Here is a 19,718-nt window from a genome sequence, read left to right as displayed (position 1 = left end):
TGCGGTCGACACTATCGTACGCCGCCTTGAAATCGATGCTGAGGTGATGTATTGAGACCTGGTATTCATCACATTTTTTGGAGGATTTGCCGTACAGTAAAGATGTGGTCCATTGTCGATCCTGTCCCGACCTTCAATGCTTGTACTCTCAGCGCCATTCAGATGTTCGTGTTCCTTCCACCTTTCGATCATCTCATGCTCGTCCGTCAAGGTGCTTTCTTCCTTATCCATGCACATCTCAGCTCGTGACACGAAGCCGTTGCGGGATGCGTTGAGCTTCTGATAGAACTTACGTGTTTCTTGAGACCGGCACAGCTGTTCCATCTCCTCGCACTCCGTCTCCTCCAGGCGGCGTTTTTTTCTGCTGTTGCCATTTTCGTCTACAGTGAGTCGATGTTCCACGACTCGATATCGACTCATGGAACCATACTAAAAACAAAATTTCATGGTTACTATGATGGTCCCTAGAAGCAGCTTTCCAAAGAATTGCTGTTCCATTGCTCGATATTTCCATGAGTCAATAATCCCTTCAATATCGACTCATGGAGGTTTCACTGTATAACGTTCCACGTTCTGCCGGATCCCTTGCTGCAGCATTACCACCCACGCTGCATTCTTCTCCTCCAGAATCTGCCTAGATTGCTCGTCAAACCAACCGTTCCGTCGACTCCGTGCCACGTACACGGCGTTGCTCTAAGCTGCATCGTTGATGGTTGCTTTCATTGTTCCTCAAAAGGGGCCACTTCGTATCGTCCAACCATAGCATTCCAGAGAGGAGAAGTGCTGAACCCGTACCCTAGCGACAGACAACCGAATACGCCACACCGAACAAATGCCGCACCAGCACGTTTGAATGGAAGGTGCTCCTGCCAGTGTTTTTGCCAGAATTGACGCACTTCACAGAGGAAGGTAATATTAGTATCTTAACACGCAATGAATGTATTGCTAATAATTTAGGCTATGACGAAGGCTCAAATGACTGCGGCAACCATTCGAGTTGTGATAGGAATTGTATAAATTTAAATTATGAACACTTAAATGAATCTGATAATGCAAGGCATGATGTAGACCTTCCAAAAGCTTCCGAGGCTCTTGTTTATTGTCAGAATTTCAATCGTATGAGAGGATCTTCAAAAATCAAGCAAATCCATAAAAACATATTAGCGTCATCTTTTTCGATCATATTAGGCACAGAAACAAGTTGGGACGAATCTATAAAAAGCGAAGAAGTTTTCAGATGTGATTATAACGTTTTTAGAGACGATCGCGATTTTCTTATGTCACAAAGAAAATCAGGAGGAGGGGTCCTCATTGCAGTCTCTTCAAAATTTAATTCTGAAATTTTTTGTTCTTCGAAATTCAAAGAGTTTGAACATGTTTGGGTGAAAGTAAATATAGAAAACGAAAAACATGTATTTGCATCAGTGTACTTTCCACCTGATCATGCCAACAAACATGCTTACGACTCCTTTTTCAAAAATGCTGAAGATATCATATCTGGTCTTCCCCCTGAGGTGAAAGTACACATATATGGTGACTTCAACCAACGCAATGCTGACTTCATTCCTGATTTTGAAAATGAGGGCATCATGCTTCCAGTGGTCGGGGAAAATGAAACGTTACAATTAATTTTCGACAAAATTGCAATTTTGGGCTTGAACCAAATTAATCATGTAAAAAATCGGCAAAATTGTTACCTTGACTTTCTATTGACAAACATCCAAGAAGATTTCTACGTTACTGAAAGTATTGCACCCTTGTGGAAAAATGAAGCATTTCATACAGCACTGGAATACTCATTATTTATTCACAATAACTGCAGACCCACAGTGTGCGAATATGAGGATATCTATGAATACGATAATGCAAATTATGAAAACATAACAAATAGAATAAACTTAATTGACTGGCAATCACTGATCAGAGAAGAAAATAATGTCGAAAAAGCTGTTGATATATTTTACAGTTTACTAATGGAAATTATTCGTGAAGAGGTACCTCTGAAAAGGAAAAAACTTTTTGGTAATTTAAAAAATCCCATCTGGTTCAATAGAAATATCAGGAATTTAAAAAATCGAAAGCAAAAGGCTCACAAAATTTATAAAAAACATGGAAGTGATGATAATATGCAGAAATACATGGACTTATGTGAAGAGTTGAACATTGCTATAAATTCTGCACTTGAAGAGTATAATAGAAAAATTGAGAGCGATATAAAGTCATGCCCAAGAAGTTTCTTTAATTATACTAAAACAAAATTAAAATCAAACAATCTACCATCAAAAATGCAACTTGACGATAAAGACGCTAACAACCCGGAAGAAATTTGCCACCTCTTTTCAACGTTTTTCCAAGAAATCTATACGACATTTTCAGAAGAGGATCGGGACCAAAATTATTTTTCATTCTTCCCTGCCCCCTCAAATGACATTAGTGTGCACCAGATAAGTGTACAAGACATCTTATCAGGCTTGAAAGGATTGGATGCCACAAAAAGTGCAGGACCTGATGAAATCCCTCCAGTATTTATGAAGAAGCTTGCTGTTGAATTAACATCTCCTTTATTTTGGCTGTTCAATATGTCACTAAAATCCGGCAAATTTCCTAAAATCTGGAAGAAATCATTCTTAGTACCTATTTACAAATCAGGGAAGAAAACTGATATTCGTAATTATAGTGGAATTGCTATAATTTCCCGTATTCCAAAGCTCTTTGAATCCATTGTTAATAGAAAATTGTTTGGGCAATTAAGGAACAGAATTACAAATGCACAACATGGATTTTTTAAAGGCCGTTCCACTTCTACAAATTTACTAGAATTCACCAATTATACTTTGAATGCTATGGACAATGGTAACTATGTAGAGGCTCTGTATACTGATTTCAGCAAAGCATTTGACCGCATTGATATCTCTATGCTACTCTTCAAGTTAGAAAAAATAGGATTTGATAAACCATCTTTAAACTGGATACAATCATATTTAACAAATCGGCAACAAATAGTGAGATATAATGGTAAAAAATCGAATCCTATCCAAGTTACATCAGGAGTTTCTCAAGGCTCACATCTAGGACCTCTTCTTTTCATATTATATGTAAATGATATTTCCTACATTCTTAAGCATATAAATATTCTTATCTATGCCGACGATATGAAGTTATTCATGGAAATCAAGTATGCTAACGACATTGACATCTATCTGAGTGAAATATCTATTTTTGATGAATGGTGTAGTAAAAGCCTACTTCAGTTAAATGTTAAAAAATGTAATTTAATTACTTTTAGCAGAAAGCGAAACACAGAAGAAACAACTGTAGTTTTAGGAAATCAAATCGTTGAAAAATGCGATAGGGTCAGAGATTTAGGCGTAATTTTAGACTCAAAACTCACTTTTATCGATCATTACAACACCATTATACATAAAGCAACAAATATGCTTGGTTTTATCAAACGCTTTGGTTCTAACTTTAATGATCCATACACTATTAAAACTTTGTACGTCGCTTAAGTGAGGTCTATATTAGAGTATTGTAGTAATGTATGGTCTCCTTTTATGAAGACGCATGAAGAACGTCTTGAATCAGTTCAAAAGCAATTTCTGTTATATGCTCTTCGTAAATTGGGCTGGACATCTTCCCTCTTCCATCTTATGAATCAAGATGCATGCTCATTGATATTCAGACATTGAAAAAGCGCCGCGAATTCGCTATGGTTTCATTCGTGAACGATATTGTTTCGCATCGTATTGATTCTCCTAACCTATTAAACAGTTTAAATTTTTATACTCCTTCCCGGCAATTGAGGAATCGTAACTTGTTTTTTATTAATCACCGTCGTACTAATTATGCAAAATTTTCTCCTCTAAACCGAATGATGAGTTTATATAATCAACATTGCGAAACAATAGACTTAACAATGTCGCGTAGTAACCTAAGAATATGCTTTAACTCTGTAAGATATAGCAGTATATAGATTTAAGTGTTATCATGTAGTCTACTTTGATTGACGATAATAAATAAATAAATAAATAAATAAATTATCTAACTCACCCTCTTCCGGTAATGCAGCCTCGAGGTGCTGCGCGTATGCAGTTGCGACAAACTCGGCCATACAGTGCCTAAATACCGATGTTCATGGTCCTCTAATGAGTAAATGAAATACAGAACAAAGGATCTACATGCCTAAGCAGTTCTATATTGATTGTTTTAATAATGACATAGACTCTTAACCTTTAATATAACTAAACGGACAATTGATTTACGGATGTTCTTGATCCTCCAAGGGCTCCATCGAATATAGGCCGCATGATCTGAGGGAGTAGACGCAGTTAAAGAATGGATGCGAGGAAAAAATCTTCTGTTGGCTCATCACAAAATCGAATTAGTGTTGATAAGCAACCCAAAGGCAGTGCGGTTGGACAGTGTACCATCAACTTAAAGCGGGAAGTCAGACAGTGGAAGTGATGATCGATGATTGGCTGAGCTTCAACTGCCATGTCAATTGTCGATTATGCATGTGAGAGGGTCGTGAAGGTGATATCAGCTCTATCCCGGATCTTGCCCAACATGTTAGCGATCAGCAGCAGCAAGAAGCGGCTTCTGGTGAGCGTGTCTACATCGATACTTAGATACGCTGGCCCCGTGTAGGTAACAGTGGTACAGAGCCGAACGGATGTGACGAATTCCAAAAGATTTATAAAAATTCTGGAACTCCGAACCGGTGAATTATGTTCCGTTGTCACTTACCACGGTCTAGGGAATTCCAAACGTTGAGAACATCTGCTTGAAGAGCTCAATCGTCGTTTTTGCCTACTTCAGGCCATCTAGTCAAAGCATCAACGACTACCAGAAAGTAGTTGCCATCTACCGGTCCGGCGTAGTCTATGTTGATGCCGGGCCATGGTTTTTCAGGAGTAGACTATGGCTCTGGCTTCGTCTTAACAGGAGCCTAGGCAGCAGTAGCACAATGAACGCAATGTGGGATAAAACCTTCAATATCACAACCTCTTCCGGGCCAGTACACGTAGTTGTGGACGATTGAGTCCATTCGCACCAGCGCCATTGAAAAGTCTCCGGAACGATCACTCTTTTCTTGAATAGTATGCATTCGCTGATTATGCTGAGAGATTCGCGTCTGTTCTAGTACGGTTGAACTTCTTGGGCCACTTGCTTGGAAACAGCTGGCTATCCGTACAGAATGTACCGTTTTACATGCTGAAGGATCTTGCACTTTTTCGTGATAACTTGGAATGCTGAGAAACAAACAGGAACTGCTTCTACCGTCGTGTTCAGAATGCTTGCCATATCTTCATCTAGTAAAACTGAAGCGATGATGTAGTCTTCTTCTGGACGCATGCTTCGGTCGATGAGGCGATAAAGCATGTAAGCGCATCCAAATTCGTTGGTCGGAACATATTAAAAGTCGAAATCATAATTCAGCATGATGAGAGCCCAGCGCTGCAGCCGGATGGCCATGTGCACTGGTATGCCTTTCTTCGATCTGAAAATCGACAAAAGTGGCTTGTGATCCGTCTGGAGCGTGAATCTTCAACCCAGCAGGAACTTGTGGAACTAGGTTACACCGTACACAAGGTAAGGCTTCTTTTTCCGGTTGTCCATATTGCTCTGCAGTTGTAAAAGAGTGCGAAGCGTGTTGAATGGCTATCAGGCTTCCGTTCAGGAACTTGTGCAGGATTACTTCTCCAATTCCTGTCTTCGATGCGTCTGCAGCAACAACAATTTGTAACTTTGGTTTGTTGTGGGTCAAGAGAAGGTTGGATTTCAGCACATACTTGATTTTTTATCGAAAGATCGCTGACAATCGGCACTCCAATCCCACTTGACGTCCTTCCGCAGTAGTTGATCGAAAGATAGACGCAGGTCGTGAATGTTTGGAACAAACTTACCATAGTAGTTCACGGCTCCAAGAAACCATCGAAATTCAGAAATGTTCTGTGGCGGAGGAATTCTTGAAATTGTCTTCACTTTCTTTGGGTCTGGCCGGATAACACTGCAGTCGGTAATGTGACCTAGGTAGCGGACTTTGACAGTTTGAAAAAACTTGCAGTTTTGCATCTTCAGATGAAATCCCCAGTCCTTTAGCCTTTATAGCACTAGGTTCAACGAATCAGCGTGTGACTTCCAATCTTTACCAGCAATGATCGATGAATGGACGGACTCCAGGAATGTCCACAACGAGACTTTCAATCAGCCGTGGAACGCTCACGGCGATAACTGGACACCTGGAGCAAATCAACAGGTGTAATGATTTCTAAGCTTTAAAGTCGATTAAATTCAGCATCGATCATCGGAACGGAATGAAATGTAACAGGTCGTTTTGGGCAGAAAGCTTGCTTCTGGGCTTCAGATGCAGCTGGACCTTTATGCGGTTGCACAACCCAAGCGATTTGCTGAAAACGTCCTTATGGTTCATCTTCAGTTGTTGAATATTTCACTTTATTTCTTGCTTTGAAGGTACAACGACTTGATTGCAGATTATATCGAACGGAATCGACCAGAAGTTGAATAGGTCAGTCCAATTAATGCCCATCAGTTTGAGATTTCACACGGATGTTGTAAAGTGAGGGTGTTTTCTAATAGTACCTTTTTCCGGTACTGACTTTTGCGCCAACCTTGCGTTTAACAAGGATGCCAGTACTGTAGTTGCGTGCCCGACTAACCCGAGAGAAGCACTCAGGGCAGGTTCTCTAGCCTATTAGATTCTCAAATTCAAACCCCTGATACCATTTGTACTAAATCGGAACTTGCACCAACGAAAATACTCAACCGTAGAAATATCTAATCTCTCTCAATCCGATTCCGACCGATCAAGACTAAACAGGCAAATTCTCCTTACTATTAAATTTCAATACACCGCTAAACGTTCAATGTGTGTTTTAGGCCTACATGTATTATCAACTTCTCGCATTTGCACAATTTGGCTTACTATTACTTTTTCCCTAGGGGTGTGGTTGTGGCTTAATACTATCGATACCTGATGACGTTGCGGCCGTTCGTTGAACTGCTCTCGTTGCTGGGATCCTAGGCGTTTCTGTTGACCACCGGATCATGGGGTTCGCTCTTCGTGCAGGTGAATGGTGCTGGGGCTACACCAACCTCATCTCGTGCCAGAATCGGCTCGTGCCCGTCGATGGCGTCGTCTTCTATTCACGTCGGATCGCCTGCGACGCCGTATACTGCGTCGGCACACCAGGCTCACGATTACCGAGGATGAGTACGATCGACCCCGTGCTTGAGGGTCGTCCACAAATCCCGTTGTGGGAAGCGTCTCGATCGTAAAAAGCGATATTCCACCCCGTCGGTGGATAGGGTCCCAGTTCCTGTGGATAAAATCCAGACCAAAGGAAAAACCACGTGGTGTAGCTAAGCCACACAACAGTTAACACACACCCAACATTTAAAGCCACAAAATACTACCTTATCTGTTTGCTACCGCTCTCGCTTTCAGCGTAGTCTGCGTTTCTGTTCTAAACGTGACGTTTTAAAACCTCAAATCTATAGTTAAAACATTGTACACTTATTTTCACATCTTCCATGTACTTTACAAGTTTTACCTGACCGGTGATTATATCACTACACAAATTCACCTTTTATTTTGATAATTCACTTTGAAATACTGTTTTATTTATTTGCTTTAAACTTTCCCTTACTTTTTAACTTATTTGTATAAGTATAAACTTCGGAGGTTTCAACTAACTTTCTTATGAACGCACTAACTTTTTGGTGAAAATAATTTGGACCAACTTGTCGCTTCTAGATGAAGTTTAGAAATGGACGAGTTTTAAGAATTTGGAGATAGATGTGGTCCATCTGACCATGAAATTTTACTAATACGAACGCGATCGTTGGCGGAAGTTCATCATTTTCCTTTTTTTTATCAACAGTTGTCCTTCTTCCTCCAATATGCTATTGAACCTGTTCCCGATTGCCTGTCTCGTTTCAAATTTTAGTTTTTTGTCCAAATTTCGTCGCGAACCCCAATACATTGGTGCCCAATATAAGTTATTTGATCATAGGTAGATTTTTTTAGTATTTTAAAGTGCTCACGCCTACATGTAGGTTATTCGAATGAATCTGTTATAGCGGACTTTGGGGCAAGTGTGCCATAGGGGCAAGTGTGCCATAGGGGCAAGTGTGCCACCCCTGCTTTTTATAAAAACTATAATATTTATTTTCTCTTTGAGCTTAACAATATGTTCCCTTATAGTTCACAATACAATGATCAAAATATGATGAAAATTGCTCTATTCTTCACGTACTTATATCGACTTGTGTAAAGACAACCAAATTTGAGTGAATTTTTATAAGATTTCGTTGTTTAAAAATAGCATGGTGGAGGGTAAATTATTACCAGATTTTTCTAACGTTCTGTACATCGTGGAACTATTCAAATGTGTAAGTTATTGTGGCATTTGAACGAAAAAAAATATTTAGTTTTACATACGAAATCCAGTTTGGTTGAAATGTATACTTATTGGGGCAAGTGTGCCACCTATTTGGTAAGTAAAAATTAGTTGGAGTGAAATTTATAAAAATGTAAACGTCATCAACAAAATCATAATAATAAACCAAAATGAGGCACCAGTAGTAGTTTCTGAAGAATAGTAGGGGAATAACTGACATTTTTGCCCCTAAAGTGACTTTTTCTCAAAATATTCAATAATAACATGTTTTTTGGCTTATTAAGTACCTTTTTACAAAACTTCATCAATATTTTACCGTTATTTAGTGCTGATCTAGTTTAATATTATACATATTTGTTTATTATAATACATATACTGTATTAAATGGATACAAAAATAACCATTTTAGTTATTCGAATTGAGTAATAGGGAGTTACGCATGTTTTGAACCTTGTTATAAAGCATCCCCTTATTACGGTAAATTTAAAATTATTTTTTAAACTATCGATAAGCGTCTGCTTGTAAGTAATATTAATATGAAATAAAGAAAATTTCATTACAAGTAGAATAACATGCGATGTTCATTCGGTGGCCGTCTTGCCCCATATGGGTGGCACACTTGCCCCATAGTGTCGAAAAATAGGTTATTTTGGATGATATTTGAGAAGCTCCAAAACTAATGCTTTTTGAAATAATTTTCTTTTTAAATGGCATAGTGGTTATGAAAAGATGTGAAACTAACATCATGAGGCTAAATTGGTGAATTTTATAAGCTTTAGACAAAGTTAGAGATCAATTTGCTTAAGGTGGCACACTTGCCCCAAATTCCGCTACATTCGAGCTGCCCGATTATACATGGTTATTTTCGCTATAAAATTCATCGATTTTTAATTTCGGCGTTTTCTGGCAAACAGTAAACGCCTGATTTTTCAACTGCTACAATGTCACGAAACGTTGGCCTCGCTTGGTTGTCCCCTTAGCGTTACATTGCGGCAGAACTGGTTCGCCCGAAGCGTTGGAGGCTTGACTTAATGATGGTTTCATCTTTAGCTGCCTAGTTCTTCCCAAACTGCTTCCGAAACGATGGAAATATTGCTGGCTGAATCCGAGAGATCGGAACGTCGTTGATCATCATAGTGACGAACTTCCGTTTCTTTTCACGGTGCTCAATGTGGTTGACGATGATCACCCCTTTAGTTGCAGCACTCTTCCTGTCCCTGACGGCGTGGATCATTGATTTTGAACTGCCCTGATGTTCAATGATCGTGGTGTCTTTCTTCAGGTTGACAAAGCATTGATACTCGTCAATTAACGACTGGAGAGTGGCTGGAGCTTCAGGCTTTTCGTTTTCCAGAATTAATCCAGAAAGTAATCTTGCTCGGTCATCGGCGTACTTCGAGTTTTTCAATCCGCTGACAAACATCAGGCACTTGAAATGATCGAGAGTGAGGTTCTGGAATTGAAAATCCTGACAGGCTCGGTTCACGTGTCCTCTATAACTGATTATGTCTTCACAATCGCTTCACCAACTGCCCAGACAACCAGAAATCACATGAAAGTTCACGTTATAACTCGTTTATTTATACTAATTACATCAAACCCGCAAAACACCGTGGACAGACTCGGCAGATTGATGAGTTTCCTCGCATAAAACACTTTTTTTCTGAGTTCATTTGTACATTTTGCTTCGTCTCGTACAGTCGTACAAATTAAGTCGAATCAATCCGTAGCAGCTGTCAAACCAACATTTTTTATCATAAATTTAGTCGCATAAGATCATAGGTTAGTTCAGTAAAATATTTATACACTCGCATTGTATGTTATTATTCATCACATAATATATGCACGCATATCGCCTCCACTTTTGTATGTAGAAGGCCTTTTCGCGACATCTTATAAGTGAAATTTTGCATGACAAAGCCTCCAGGTCATTTCGTTATACATACATTTTGGTTGTCTGGGTGGAGACATTGGAATCGCTTCTGGAACATGGATATTTAATTATCAAAGATTGTTGGAGGATTTTTACGGTATCTTCAAAGTTGACCTCTTCTGGAAACTTCGACAAAATATAATTGAGATATCGGCTGTGCGAAGCGGTGTCTAGCTTCCGAAGAAGAAGACGAACTTCTGCGGCATCGTTCAGCTGGCGGGTATCATTCTCGAAGAGATCTTGATAGCGATCAAGCCAACGGCCAAACGTGACTCCGTTTTCTTCATTGAAAGAGAATTCGGTGATGTTTGATGACAGAAATTTCAAAATCTGTTCTTGACTTTAATGCTGCGGAAGCTGCTGCTGGACCGCCATTTGCTAAAGAAGCTGGGCTATTTGAAGGATAACGTCTTGAATTCCAGGTTCTTAATTAACTGGTATGTTCATGAATTCTTATTTTCCGGCGCCAAATGATACGTCCATATAATAAAACAAAGGTGGTTTCCAGTTTAACGTCTATTCTATTTGATGGTTAGACATATAATGAATTGAAAAATAATTTGTTCTGTCAAGGCCAACATTTCATAGCTTGCCTTGATGTAACAATAAGTCGTCGAGGCGCCTGCAATCCGGATGTTATCCTCCAACCGTAATTGTAGGACCAACCCAGGCACTTTACCGACCAACATTGCGTCGGAGTATGCTATGTCCTTCCGCCGGGAACTAGCTGAGTAGATTGCGTATTTGCAGCGGAAAATGGTCGTCGGGGCGCCTGTGAACTGGATGTTTTCGTCCATCTGAATCGCAGGACCGACCTCGGCATCTATCATGAGAGCATCGATTTGGGAGAACTTCCGCCGTTGGAGAAATCTTCGTCGGAGTAGGATAGATCCACCTTCGGGGACTAGTCCGTAGCGAGTCGTCGGAGCACCAGCAAAGCGGAAGTCATCCTCCAACCGGAATCGCTGGATCAATTTCGGCACTTCATCACCGGTCAGCAGCAGTGAAGCAAGAACAAACGCGTTACGTAAACAGTTTCGGGAGATATTCCTACGTCGGGAACTCTCCGATGGAGTAGGGGACTATTGCGAGTAGCGTTCGTGACAAACTATCAGATTTGGTTCGTCAGGGCAACAGTAAACCGGAAGCAACCCTCCAACCGGAATCGTTGTACCGACCACGGCATCCAACTGTTCAAACCTGAAGAGCTCCAAAATAGTGGATTAGCGGCAGGCGCAGAAGTTGCGCAGGACTCTGGCGAACCCCAAACGCGTCGCAGCAGAGCAACGAAGCATAGCAATCACAGAAGCGGAAGTACTCTTGGCGTGACGTCAGCTATTGACCAATCGATTAAATTTTTAGCTTAAACGGATGTTCGGTTCTCCAGATTTATGCTCTTGAAAATTTGAGGTTTGGTTTCGATTCATCTTCACCTTAAACCCCTTAAAGTACACACAAACACCCAAGAGTACTGGTAAAGGTTCTTGAAAACCTTGAGTACCTACCCGGCAATATCCGTAGGTACCCTGCAATAGAGTGCTCGTTAGTACTCTTGAATCCCAAATAGCTGATAAAGCCCATAAATACCCGTGACTACCTATAAGTACTTGTAAGGACCAATGAGTACCTTAAACAACAAATAAATTGCTCAGGTTAACTCCTGATTATCTGTGAGTATCCAGAATAGTGCTAGAGGTTACAGCTTTATGTATAGTTTTGAACAACTTTATAGTGTTTTTCATCCAAAACGGAATGAAATATATAATTCTCAAGGAATTATAATTATACGTGATAAACAGCAATAATAGGTTCTCAAGAATTCCGAATGTAAATTTACAATCCAGAGACAGTAGGTTCGATTCGATCCGGATCAAGTAGTTGTTTTGGAAAACTTTATAGACTTCCTGGGCGTTAGGTAGCATTAAGTTTGCTACATTATGTATCAGAACATGCAGGGAAAGAAAATCCTAAAAAAATACCGAAATGTAATTGTCACAGAACATAACTTGGTTATTCTTAAGCTATTGCGATTGTGTCACCATTTGGAAGCCCATTATTTATTGAAACCAGGAACAAAGTAGATGCGCCCAACTTATTCGACTATTCCAGCCTCCTTCGCATGAATCCCAACCCAGATCCCTAAAAACCAATAAATATTTCAACAAGTAGCCAATCTTGCCCCAAAAATCTGGCACCCATTTTCTTCCCATGGTAGGCCCAAACTTCGATTCATGTCAGAGTCATTTTCATTTCAATTGCTTTTGCCTACCCAAGGATCCCACCATAAAGGAAACAAAATAAAGAAACAGTCGAAATATGTCGCAATAACAGCACAAACGGAACCATAACTGAACACCGGGGTCCACGTGGAAGGAAGAGCTGTTCCGACAAAGGTAGGAAGTAAGCAATTTTGTGCATATTTCTCGCACATATGACACGATTACTGTCGGCAAGAAGGTTTTTCCCCGAACCAAGTTGGAGGGAAAATCGATTTCAACACCGGATGACAGACGTCTGGGGATGAAAAATGTCGGCCGAAGGTAGCAAAGGAAGCTCAAAGGAACCGGAAAGATGGGGACATTTGGGGGGAGGCAGCAGAAACGGTTACGGTGTTGCGTGATACATTTGAGTGACATTTTATTTGCCGGGCTTTACCCATTGCAGGCAATCGGAAGATTTAAAAAAAGGGAGAGCGTTGCAAAGAGAAATATTCGGGAACAAAAAATGTGCTATTTGAAGGTGATGTATCGATATTGACTAAAATATACTTTTGCCTTTAATTCAGCATTGCATGAAGCATTTTAAAAATGTATTAAAGTTTGATTCTAGTGAAAATCAAACTTTAATACTATAATAATAAAACTAATAACTTTCAATAATATAACTAATTGTTGAAAATCAATCTAAAAAGTACTAGTGTCAGCAAAGCAACTCTCAATTAATTTGAAAGGACATTTTTACTAACATTATAAAAAAACAAAATGGTACCGCAATACAATTAGGAAAATAAAAGCTTTCTACTATTCAAGATATTTTTTAATTCAATACCCTGATAACTCTGCTTGGTCTTTATAAGGATTGCGTTTTAAACTATTCGAACATAATTCAGTGTAAACTACAAAACACAACTCAGCTGTACTGATCTACAATTGAAATATCCCAGTCCTTACCGCTATAAACCACTTCATCCCGAAACGCTGCTCATAAACGCGTGACTAAGCCCACCCGCCCCATAAATTATGCTTACCTGTTGTCAAGATACGATCAACCACCACTATCGAAAAGTATGCCCATCCTACTTCGGTTTGTAATTTCGGTAGTTAGGATCACATGTCGGTCCACGGGGCACACGCGAAGCCCACTCCACTGCGAACGCAGCGTAGAATCCAATCGGCACGATATGTGCTATACTAAAAACCGTTCCGTTCTCGTTGACGTCGTCGGTTGCCATCAACAGCAAATCCAAAATAAAATTCTCATAAAATAACACAAAAGATGGTACTTGAGGGAGGAACCGCAAAAGAAAGGAATAAAAAAGCCCGAAACCGACGACAAAACGGGAGTCGCCGTAAGGGTATGAGGTATTTCGAATGATTTCGCAAAGTACCATTCAAAGCGAGATACCGCGGAATTCAATGTGGTTTCAAAAGTGCTTTGAGCAATTCTGTAATAGTTCTTAAGGCATTTCAGATGTACTCAAGGGAGAGGATCAAACATGTCGCGCGTCGTTCACGTACCACGGTGGAATAGTATCGCGGATCGCGTGTGTTTGATCCTTTGATCTTGTCGTTTGCTCCGGCGGGGCGAGCGACGAACACTTGTTTGGCGTTCAATACTTTTATCGAGTAATATCGTGAATCCGGTTAGACGCATTCATTTCAGATTATAAATTTATCGTTTACCTAAACGAATCCTTTACCCAAACCTTTCCCATATCCAAACTCCCAGTGTCTACTTGTGGAAGTGTAGATGACTCCTCGGCTTCCATAAAGCAATGAACACGTCAACATTTCCCTCCCATCCCCAAATTGACCTGCTTTCGGACGCAGCCGGCGCCGTTATTGTTTATTATAATGGTAAGAGCACCAGTATTTATACATTGAGGATGCTACTGATCCCGAGTAGCGTCTGTTGGTTCCCTGTGTAAGTACAGCTGTTCTTGCAATAACGGAGTAGCATCTGCAGGCGGTCAATCATGCTCAAAAAATACGAAAATGCTCGTGCTCATATCAGATGTACTCAAGGGAATTCTGAAGGCTTCTAGCGTTTAAAAATGAGTTTCAACAGTTTTCTGTGCATCGGAAAGAGTAATCTCAAATACATTCATATTTAAAAGTGGTTTGCGTAAGATTTATGAGAGAGCCTGAGAAGCTCTCAGGAATTTCTGAGCGTCCTGCAACATCTTGCGTCAAAGGTCCCCACCTTTGTGAACCATCGGGAACCTTTGAAAATGAAAAGAAAATTTTGAAAATGCTTGAAACTTGTGGATTTTTTTATTGCTAATTTCTCATTTTCAATGTAGCTTCCCTCTGATATCATCTTCGAGAACCTTGGAAATGCTTAACAATTCCATGAATTTAGGAATCCTTTGTTAACCTTCGAAAAAAAATAATAGATTTCGTATGAAGTGAACCGAAACATCGAAAAATATACGAAAATTCCGTGCATAGTTTCATTTCGCATCGCCATTTAAAAATACATATCGCATATCCTTAAGTCGCAGTTACATCAGTGCTTTCGATCAGTAAACCTTTGAGCTAACCAACACATTTCGGTTTCCATGGCAAGGATATGGAAACCAGCCGAGATAAGCAGAGTCTGAAAAAAAATTCGTCCACGTCGACGATGACGATGGCGACGAGATATCCTTTTCAGGCATTTTCCATCTCCTCGCTGCCAACATACGTCTTATGCGCCGTGGGTCCAACATTAGCAGAATACGAGCCATGACACCATCTGCGTTCTACCCATTTTTTTGTCGTGTCCCGTATCCGTATTTCAGTAGAAAAAAGCACGTTTTAAAAGCGAATAAGCGACAAAAGAGTACAAAAAGTGCGTTTAAAATTGTCAACATCGAATTCCTTCGCGAAGTAGGAAGCTTGAACACACGCAAAACTGTTAAAGGTTTGAATAGGGGTCAATTGCTTTAACTCTAAGTGCCGTTACAATATAAATGTTTACAGAAAGCTGCAAAATGCAACATTTTATTATTATTCTATTACTATTCTGACCGCATTTTTGTGCAATGCAAATCATATTCAAAAAATAACTAAAAGTTTTCATGTTTTTTTATTGCACAAAACTTTTTGAAATTAGAATGATGCGTGGAGAACCTGTTCATTATCCGCACTCGGATTGAAATCCTGCATTTTCGAAATATATGGACAAAATACTTTTGTATGTTTTTAATGGGTGAACCCAAAATTTGCACGGGAGGGATTTTCTTAATATTTGTTGGAATCATAGGATTGATATCTCTGTGATTACACGTTGAATTGAAACTCTTTATGGTGCACCTGAAAGGCAATAAGTTATTCTTGCTTCGTAGGTATTTTTCCCAAAAAAAAATGATTTTGTATACCAATTTTTTACTTGAATTTGTGGCATTTTTCGAAACACTGGAAAAACATGGCTAATTTCCACAGCATTGTATCGACAAAATTTTTAAATCATTGTGTCATTAGAATCGTAATCTTATATGTATTCTTTGAAGAGTATTCACGAAATTTGGTCCAAAAAAATCTGAAGACTATCAAAAATCAATGAAACAGTCATCGTGCAAAAGCTTGGGTTAAAGCTTTAAATTTATTTATTTGGATGTTTATCATCAACCATATCGTCAATTAAGAATGAATTGAAGCCACTCTTCATATTTTCAAAAAGGTTATGCCTAGAGAGCGAAACAGCTAAGCTGTTTCAGCGCTTGGTTTTTTTTTGTTTTTACTTCATTTTTTTAAATAGTATCAAATGAATAAACTTATTGCTTGAACTATAAACAACGTTTTTCCGTTTTTTTATATTCTCATTTTTAGTATAATTCCTCAGAAATTTTTAGTAGGAATTCCTCGAGAAATATCGCAGAATGGCTTCATACCTTTTTGAACGTCAATTCCTCATGGAGGACAAGCATTCCTCATATGCCTTCTTTTTATACACATATTGATTCTAGGATATGTTCCCGAATTCAACAACAAAAACCACTCAGCCTTTCAAAAGTTCAAACTTCCCTTCACAATTCCTTCAAAGATTCATTGATTCTGTCAAATTCTTCCGTATAGTTTCTTACAAAGATATAACAAATTCTTCGCGAAGTTCATCAAAAGTCCATCAGAAATATAAAAAAGCATTGCAATTTCCGTCATAAATTTTTCTATATTTTTTCTGTAAATTTTACTCTAAACCCCTGGATTCTACCAGAGTTGCTCGCTGTCACTATCAATGCTCACAATTTGCTGATTTGTACAGGCCGACTGCAAAACAATTCGGATAAATTTAAATACATCACATCAACATCATGCTGTCTACTCCATCACCAATGCATTGATGGAGATAGACTATGAATATCACTGAAGAGTTAAATTTAGCCCTAAGTATAGCACAGTCTTCTAAGAGCATCCTTCTATTCCCAGATTTAAACAAGCATGCTTTGAATCCATCTTGATAAGCGGGATCGTTCTTCTTCTTTCTGGCGTTACGTCCCCACTGGGACAGAGCCTGCTTCTCAGCTTAGTGTTCTTGTGAGCACTTCCACAGTTATTAACTGAGAGCTTACTATGCCAATGACCATTTTTGCATGCGTATATCGTGTGGCAGGTACGATGATACTTTATGCCCTGGGAAGTCGAGAAAATTTCCAACCCGAAAAGATCCTCGACCGGTGGGATTCGAACCCACGACCCTCAGCTTGGTCTAGCTGAATAGCTGCGCGTTTACCGCTACGGCTATCTGGGCCCGGCGGGATCGTTATGAATCCTTAAATTTCGATCTCAGCGTGCGTGAATTGTGTTAGGATTCAATCCCAGGATTGAAACCCTATCATTGAGCTCATAGCCAATCATTCGGATGAAAATAAAATGCTCCTTATCTCGAACATCTTCTTCTTCTTGGCATTAACGTCCTCACTGGGACAGAGCCTGCTTCTCAGCTTAGTATTGTTATGAGCACTTCCACAGTTATTAACTGAGAGCTTCATTGCCAAAGTTGCCATTTTTGCATTCGTATATCGTGTGGCAGGTACGATGATACTCGATGATGCCCAGGGAAGTCAAGGAAATTTCCATTACGAAAAGATCCTGGACCGACCGGGATTCGAACCCAGACACCTTCAGCATGGCTTTGCTTTGTAGCCGCAGACTTTAACCACTCGGCTAAGGAAGGCCCCATCTCGAACATGAACATTTGTGTTTCATAGGGGATTAGGACAAACCGAATTCTGATGAATGGGAAGCCGTAAGGAAGGCAATAGGGGTATTCACTTAACAGCGTAAATTCCTGCGTACCGTTTTGATTCAAATTACGGACACTTAAGGCCTCAGTGAAGTGTTACTCATCAAAAACATATACAAAAAATCAGTTTGTATGATTCCTTTGCGTTATCGAGCCTTGAAAACCCTTAGCTTTCGAATGGTGGGTGAAGATTTTGATTCCGCAACATGAATAATTTTAAATAAATGGAAATGTGTGGACTTCCCATGATTCTTATTCCGGACGCATCCTTACTTTTGCCTTGATTTCCGGACACTTTGATTCGAATTCCAGACAGCTCATGAAAATCATAAATAGAAAAGTCAAAAAATCGATTGAAATCGCCATACCACTTAACAGACGTCTAAGGCAGTAGGGCATTGAAAATTTGCATCGATATTAATGAAAAATGCTTATTAAAACTAGCTTCGAAAGTGCGAACTTTTGAACGGAAAAAATTGAAACATTTCGTGTGAAATGTTTCCCATACAAAGAAGAGTGTCCGGAATAAAAAGCTGTCCGTAATATGAATCAAAACGGTATATCGTGATAAACTTGTTATCTTAAATATTTTACGAAATTGCGTTAACTGCTTAGGAAACATTTCATGTTGTTGAGATCTAAGAATGCGCCGGTCATTATAGGAACCGTCATAAAATATGTTGTTTATCAACAAATAACAATTTTCAAAACGCAAGTTGATAGAAAACTTGCTAAGATTCTAGGTTTGATTTGGTTGTATTAATGACAAAGCATTAAAGGCGATTGGAAAAAGATGGTGAGAGTACGATTTTCCATAAAATTGGAGGAGTTTATTAGAAAATGACTGGGGAAACATTTATATGAGAACGATGAGTATGGTAGGGGAAAAATGAAAGAGTTACTGCTATACGCTTCCAATCGCAAAACGCAACATACTGTTAGCCATCTATACTTTGGTAGCGCAACTAGTCAAATGATAAGAGATTTGATTTTTCACGCATCTATCACATGCCGCTGTGGGGAAAAATGTTTTATTTTCCTGTTATAAGACGGTTCACAGTGAAACAGTTAGGCTGAAAAGGTTGGAATATCCATTCTCTATGTTCTACATACGTTTGTTTTTTGTATTATTGCACTACTTTCATAAAAATTGAGATCCGGCTGGTAGGAGCACTAATTTGAGGTTGGAAAACCAGGATATGTGAGGTTAGTTTCATTGGAACTTTCGCCTGAGCGATTTTTGCGCTTGAATAAAACACGCTTCGGGACACTCTCCGCTGCCCCTAAAAATACCATTGGGTAGATAAATGGATTCTCTACCATTGGATCTCATTCAATTTCATACATAAGTGAAGTAAGCGGTGAAAATAAATATTTTGTTCCGAATGTTTTGAAACCATGAATGAGTTTGACATTGCTCTCGTCAACCATCATCATGACGACAGCAGCACACCCCACCGGACGAATTGTCGTATTGGGAGCGAATAACCGGATATTATTCGGTGAAAGAATGTCGTGTCTAAGTCTAAGCAAAAGTCTTGACGTCTTGACCTGAGAGTCTTGACCACACTGAACACAACGCGCAACGACTCCCATTATTTGTCATCAAAATTTGTTCTAGTCAGTAAAGGCGTTCTGCATTTGATTAGTTGAGGTGTAGATTTCGATTCTGAAACAAGCAAGAATTTTCATGTGGGATCACTTTAATGATTGCGAGAAATAAACAAGCAGAAGCCGCAACCACTTTGGCAATAATATGTTGCATGAAGAGTTCTTGTAGCATCAGCTTGGTGACGATCTGAAAAGAATTCTGGGTACCGTGAAAGAAACAGCCGAACGGACTTCAATTATGGTGAGCTTTTGGCTGAAACGAATCAAATAAAATATCTAACTCAAACAAACAAACAAGCTTCTGA

This window comes from Aedes aegypti, chromosome 3 (assembly GCF_002204515.2).
Source record: "Aedes aegypti strain LVP_AGWG chromosome 3, AaegL5.0 Primary Assembly, whole genome shotgun sequence".
NCBI lineage: Eukaryota > Metazoa > Arthropoda > Insecta > Diptera > Culicidae > Aedes > Aedes aegypti.
Note: the sequence above shows the minus strand (reverse complement) of the source record.